Consider the following 7,574-nt stretch of genomic DNA (forward strand, 5'->3'; position numbering starts at 1 on the left):
GCTGAGACCCTCCTAGTATAGCCGTCATGCTGCCAATTTTTTTTAGAACCCTTGAGCGTAATCATTATCCTTTTGGGTTCGTTGACAACCATGTGCTTACCTTACCACATCTCCTGGTATAGCCGTTATGCTGCCGAATTTTTTCCAAATACCTTAAGTGTGGTCATCATCCTTTTAGGCTTGTTGACGAACCATGTACTTGCCGTACCACATCTTCATGTACAGTTGTTATGCTGTCGGATTTTTATCCAAGGGGAGGATGTGTTTGTGCTACCTTTTGCTTCAACTTGCACATTACATTGTCATGCGATTAATTCTCATTGAGCCTAGTGTTTATGATGTCCATGACAGGAGTCTTAGTCACTCGTCTACCATCAACCCCAAAAAAGCTTTCATCTCTAAACTCGCTTGGTCTAGCCCGCTACCTGGTAGACAGGGATTCCCTCATTCTTCTTGAACTCAAATGCTTCTGAGAACCCTGCACATAACCATGTTGCACTTCTTTCACCCACCATGGGAACCATTTCACCCATTCAACCCTTCACATATCTTACCACCTTTACCTGTACCGCCTCTGGGCTGGAAAATGATTAGGAAGGGAAAAGAAAAATGTCAGAGCTTGAACTCCTTGAAAACATTATACCAGAGAAAGCCTTGCCATTGTCAGGTGCTAAAGGACAATTTAAGCTGGATCAACAGAAACTTGAGAGGCCCTCCCTTCTGAGATTCTAACTCCAGGATTGCTCTCTCAAATCATTATCATCATTAATGAAGGCACGTTGCCCTTGAACTTTCAGCGCCAATCCGTTGCCTCCGATGAAGTGTCCCATCTTTGAAATTTGCTTTGAAGTGTGTATACCGACCCTCCTGTCAAAGTTGGTAAGTCTAACCATGTCAATATCAATTCTAAGTATGTCGTGTTTTGTGGTCTCTCTCATTGTGAGCCAATGTCCCATCTTTTGTTGAATTTGATGGAGAGCCTATCGTGGCGCGTCAAAAATCAATGTATGTACTTCAAACATTCAATGCAACGAACATTTGATTCCAGTGTCGTCGGTATTCTTGTATATGTTCACTCTTGGATCTAATGTTAATAAACAAATTAAGACACCCTCCTCAGACGAGGATGCCGATGAAATTCTCCTCGAGATTTGAAAGCTGATCAAACGAGGGGAAGAGCGTCGAGCAAAGCCACTCGAAGATGAAATCGATACCGTGGATAGTGGTATCCAAATCCGAAACTCGGGAAATAAGGATTGGCAAAATCTCCCGAAGAGCGCAAAGAATCGATAAATCTATTTAGAGGGTTCAAATAAGTGTTGCTTGGTCCTATGAGGATAAACCGGAAGCGTGTCTTGGCATTGTTCAACGTAAGTCACCCTCAGCTTCAGACATCGGGTGGAAAAGCAAAAATTTCAAACGAAGAATACCAGATATCAAGTGAAGTTAATGAAAAATTGAGAGAAGACTTTCGGACAACAAAGTCATGAGCATAGAACATGAACCCCAAAAAGAATACTTGGGCTATACATTGCGATGGAATTTCAAGTTGAAGCATTCCAGGCGTAGGGGCATTCCCCACATCCAAGCAAAAAAATAAAAATCAGAATGAACAAAGAAAAATAAGATAGAATCCAGAGAAGAAAGGAGAAGGGAGCATGCCCCGCGTCAACTCCTCAAGAGCATCAGAATCGCAGGAAGCGGAGTCGATAAGTAGATTGAAAATTTCAAAATCTTCAGCATTCAGAGAAGACCCAGAGTCGTAGAATCCCAAATATCAGTGCAAGATCTCAAAGACAAAGTGGGAATTCAATCAGTCTAGCTTGCACAGTGCAGATGAAGTCTTGCCAGGAAATGCCGCCAGACTCCTAAAAAAAAAAAAGTTCAAAGCCATTGAACCTTAGCCATTCAAGAAGCTTGTATGCCAAAACATCAGAAGGTCATCCTTGGACGCCAGAGCCTTAAACGCCACAAATCCCAAGTTTAAAAAAATCCTTTTGCGAACACCTTCGAGCCTCAACAAAATCAAACATTCTTTTCAAACACCCGCAAACCAGGGGCATTTCGACCCGAACTACGCGGACCTGATCCCCAACTCTTCGGGGGTACGTAGGCAACTTGATCAATTCAGGTTCGGTCAAATCCTTGGGGATAAAAGCTAAATCATCCCCTTTTCAAACTTTTGAAGCTAAAAAGCTAAACCATTCTTTGTTAAACCCAAAGCGAACTACGCGGATCTGATCCTCCATTTTTGGGGTACGTAGGTAGTCTGGCAAGACCAGATTCGATCCAAATCGTTTGAACTTCCGATATCTAACCCTTTTGAACCCAAGCCCGCCTAGAAAGTCCTTCTGGTGAACAAGCAGAGGTTCAAAGTCAAGAAGAAAAAATGATGGAGTTTGAAGACCCGCTAGGTTGAAAACCCGGGAGGGCGGTCTAGGCAAAATTTAGGGTCATTTACCCGCTAAGTTGACAACTGAAAATTCAGCTTAGGCAAAAGTTAGGGTATCGAGCCCGCTGGATTGAAAACCCGAAAGGGCGAACCAGGCAAAAGTTAGGGCAAGCGGTCCGCCAGATTGAAAACCTGACAAGGCAATCTGGTCAATGGCAATGACTTCCAACGAAAAAGCGAATCATTGAGGTGGAGAAACAGTCTTCAACCAGGGTAAAATCTTGGAGTCCAAGTAGTGCCAGCAAGCTTACTTTAACATTCATCTAAACTAGGGGCATTGAAACCGAGCAATCCGAAAGGGATAATAATCATGACATAAACACCGAAAAAGGAGAATAGTGCCTCTTGACACGGTCTTCGAAATACTCTAAGAGTGGCTAAGCCATACCCTTGAAAAATAACACATCAGATCCAAGAGTGAGTCGAAAGCGAGTCGAGTCCTCCGAACAACAAGAATCTTCTTTGACCGAGTCCTTGGAAATCTATTCCTCCTTCATATTTGTGTTCCCTTTCCTTGCAAAGTCCAAACTGTCGGGTGCTAGAAGAATGGGAGCGTGTCCTCCAAATTGCGAAGAAAATTCAGAGTAAATCCTGGTTTAGGTATCAGAAGGGGCGGGAGACATCTTGTTCAAACCTACCCGAGACCTTAAGCCTCCAAAAGTGAGCCATGCGAAAGAAGAGATTTCCAGACTCAGCCATCATGGTTATTGTCCTATTCTCTCCATACAAAAGAACTTTGCATCCTCGAGCCTTCATGAAACGAAGCATCTTTTCTTCAACCATCATTGCCATGCCTCCTTAAAACTCCTGTCATGGAAACACAATATACTAGGGGCATCTTTTATGACTTGCGTCATAAAAGATGTCAAGCGCACAAAGGCAATCAGTAACAATGTCTCAAGCAAGTAAGGATAAGAGGGGTACAAGCACATCTCAAGCCTAACCTCTAAACTCCTCAGTTGAGTCCTCTCTTCAGAAGAGTCAATTCTCTAAGAAAATCAGTTTCCCAAGCGGAGTCTAGAATTTGCTCGCGCAGCCTTCAATCCCCGGCAAAATCAGAAAAAATGGTCAATATCCAAATCCCTGCAAGTTATCTGAGTCCAATTCTCAGCAAGGAACTCATACTCCCAATTTCCTCGGCAAGAGGCAATCAGTCTAAAAAAAAAAAAAAAAAAAAAAAAAAAAAAAAAAATCATCATTCGAAATCAATCAATTCTCAGCAATATCACTGTCCTTCCAAGGCTCTTCGTGGTTTGTCAGGCAGGCACATCATGGACCCTTGCTCCCTGAATGGCTCTTCGTGATCTGTCCTTTAGGATATATCATGGACCCGCTCTCCATGCTCATTTCATTCATCTCCATTACTTGTTATTCTTGTTGGGCTCTTCGTGGCTTATTGTCATGGACCCCAAATTTCATTCTAGGCTCTTCGTGGCTTATTGCCATGGACCTTAGATTCATTGCGTGGCTCTTCACGGTTTGTTGCCGTGGACCCTCGATTACTTCTTGGCTCTTCATGGTCTACCATTCAGGTATACTACGGACCCATGCTCCCCGATTGGCTCTTCGTGATATGTCCTTCCAGAAATATCATGGACCCACTATTCATAGTCATTCCATTCATATCTTTTACATGTCATTTGTTTCTGCATGTTGGGCTCTTCATGGCTTATTGTCATGGACCCCAAATTCAATGTTTGGCTCTTCACGGAGTATTGCCGTGGACCCTTGATTCCTTTCTGCTGGGCTCTTCATGGTTTCTTGCCATGGACCTTAGATTCATTGCGTGGCTCTTCACGGTTTGTTGCCGTGGACCCTCGATCACTTCTTGGCTCTTCATGGTCTACCATTCAGGTATACTATGGACCCATGCTCCCCGATTGGCTCTTCGTGATATGTCCTTCCAGAAATATCATGGACCCACTATTCATAGTCTTTCCATTCATATCTTTTACATATCATTTGTTTCTGCATGTTGGGCTCTTCATGGCTTATTGTCATGGACCCCAAATTCAATGTTTGGCTCTTCACGGAGTATTGCCGTGGACCCTAAATTCCTTTCTGCTGGGCTCTTCATGGTTTCTTGCCATGGACCCTAGATTCATTGCGTGGCTCTTCACGGCTGGTCACTGTGGACCCTCGATTACTTCTTGGCTCTTCATAGCTTATGGCTATGAACCCTTGATTCTCAGTTTTTCTAATCCATTAATCACTCAATATCTTTCTTGCAAGGTTCTTCGTGGCTTATTACCACGGACCCCGGATTATGGCTTGGCTCTTCGCGGTTTGTTGCCGTGGACCCTCGATTTCTAGTTTCCTAAAAATAAAAAAATATAAATAAATTTCGTTCCGCGAGGCTCTTCGTGGCTTACTACCATGGACCCTCGATTCCCGTTTGCTTGGCTCTTCACGGTTCACCACCGTGGACCCTCGTTTTCTGCAAGGCTCTTCATGGCTTATTACCATGGACCCCTGATCAAAATTTTCATTCAACTGTTGTTCTTCCTTGTCTAATTTGGTGAAAAGCTGGACAACAACTCTCTCTAGTTATTTTGTTGTCAAGTCATGGTCCGTCGTTCCACAGTGTGCCGTCACCCAAGTGCGGAGTCAGGAATACCTGTGTGACCGATGTGTTACTCGAGTGTGACCGATGTGTTACTCGAGTTATTTCTCTGGTGGGAGGCTATCTCACCAATATGTTTTGAATGCTGAGTTATGTGTCCAGCATTTCACCAAATTAATATTAAGTCATGTTGAATGTGAAATTTTAAAACGAAAGTCTCTCTGAGAGCATCTTTGAGAGCATCAAGCCAATAATCAAAATCCTTTTCATTCAAAACCCCTGAGGCATCCCTTCCCTCCAATTCGAGTGAGACCCCTGAGACATCTATTCCCTCCACGAGTTCAATCTTTGTAAAATAAATTTTGGGCCAGTCAAAATGTGTTGTCTGTTCAGCTTTGACATTCGCGCGACAAGCACACTCTGCCAAAGAGGGGCATCTGTAGACACCCCATTTTGACAAGGCCCTAAACCCGCATATTCGAATAAAATCCCGAGGTCAGACGGAAAATGAATGAAATTAATCCGAGCAAAAGAGAATGTGGGGCCCGCTTGTGTGGGACCCGTTTGTGTGGGACCCGCCTGTGTGGGACCCGCTTTTGTGGGGCCCGCTTTTGTGGGGCCCGTTTGTGTGGGACCTGCTGATGTGGGGCCCGCTGATGTGGGACCCGCTTGCGTGGGGCCCGCTTGTGTGGGGCCCGCTGTTGTGGGACCCGCTTATGTGGTCAAAGAGAGAATAAGGACGGTCATCATTTTCTTCGTTTTTAAAAATGGGCGTAATGAGTAGTTTTGGTTTTCGTATGGCATCCGATGCCATTTGAAAATTGTTTTCTATTTTTTTATTTATTTTTTTGCAAAATTTAAGGGAATTAGGGGGGACAAGAGGGGGACAAAAGACTCTCATTTTCTCCCCTCATGATGACTCGTCATCATGGGTCTTCTGATCTCTCTCTCTCGCAGAGAAAGAAAGAAAACAAAAAAAAAAAAAAACGGGTGGAAAAACAGCAAGGGAAAAACCAGAGAGAAAAAAAAAAAGAGGAAAAACCAGAGAAAAAGAAAAGGGGAAAAACCAGAGGGGAGAGGGAGAGAGAGGGAGATCTGCAGAGGGGAGAGAGAGAGAGAGAGAGAGGAGAGATCTGTAGAGAGAGAGAGGGAGAGAGAGAGAGAGAGAGAGTCTTCTCCTCCGGCAATCCAGCCGGAATCCGGCGAGGCCAAACCCATCTCCGACCGGCCATCCACCGATCACCACCACCTTCTCCGGCATCCTCCCAACCAACCACTGGAGCTCCACCGGCATCCACATCTCCTCCACCCCACCTCCAGCGGGCCCCACCTCCAGCGGATCCCACATCAGCGGGTCCTACATCAGAGGGTCCCACATCAGCGGGCCCCACACAAGCACGACTCTGTCAACACCTTCCTGGATCTCTTGTGGCGTAAGTTCATTTTTTTTTTAATTATTCATTCTTTGCACTACACGGGTCCCACAGTGGGTCCCACAACGGGTCCTACAGCGGGTCCCACATCAGTAGGTCCCACAGCGGGTCCCAGCGGGTCCCACAACAGTGGGTCCCACAACGGGTCCCACAACAGCGGGTCCCACATCCGTGGGTCCCACAGCGGGTCCCATATCAGCGGGTCCCATATCAGCGGGTCCCACAGCGGGTCCCACAGCGGGTCCCACAACGGGTCCCACAACGGGTCCCACAACAGCGGGTCCCACAACAGCGGGTCCCACAGCGGGTCCCACATCAGCGGGTCCCATATCAGCGGGTCCCGCAGCGGGTCCCACAACAGCGGGTCCCACATCAACGAGTCCTACTGTGAATAGTAGTTTTGAATAGTACTTATAAATAGTAATTATGAATAGTAGTTTTGAATAGTACTTATAAATAGTAATTATGAATAGTAGTTTTGAATAGTACCTATAAATAGTAATTATGAATAGTTTTTTTGAATAGTAATCTTGTATAGTAATTATAAATAGTAATTATAACAGTCTTCAGCACAGGAGTCAGTCCTTCAGTCAGTCCAGGAGTTTTTCCTATCATCATAGGGGTTAGGATTCTGTCCATCCTCTCATCAAGTCGTGATCTTTACCCGCTCCTGCAAGGTATAGGATGCTGTCCAACCCTTGCCGAGTTATTTTCCTGTTCGTTCCCCCGCAAAGCATAGGATGCTATCCAACCTTTGCGGGATTCCAGAAGTCTCCCTACCCGTATGATGATAGGATTTTGTCCTCTTGTGTCGAAAAATTCAAAAACATCTGAAAAATCAAAAATCTCAAAAATCTCGAGTCATTAGAGTGTAGTTAGGAAAATCAGTCCGAACTACGGATGGCTTGATCCCTAGCTGAGGGGTACGTAGGCAGCTCAGGCGTGCTGCTGGCACCCTGAGTTCAGTCACCATTTTTAGACACCATTTTTACACCCTTTCACCATTTTCAGTCACCATTTTTTGTAAATATTTCTCATAACTTTCACCATTTTTCATAACTTCAAAACCTCCAAAAAATACAAAAAACTTCAAAACCTTTTCAAAAAGATCTTCCCCTAGAGTTAG

This window comes from Tasmannia lanceolata, unplaced genomic scaffold (genome assembly GCF_043159265.1).
Source record: "Tasmannia lanceolata isolate RefF3 unplaced genomic scaffold, GAP_Taslan_0.1 ptg000006l, whole genome shotgun sequence".
Lineage (NCBI taxonomy): Eukaryota > Viridiplantae > Streptophyta > Magnoliopsida > Canellales > Winteraceae > Tasmannia > Tasmannia lanceolata.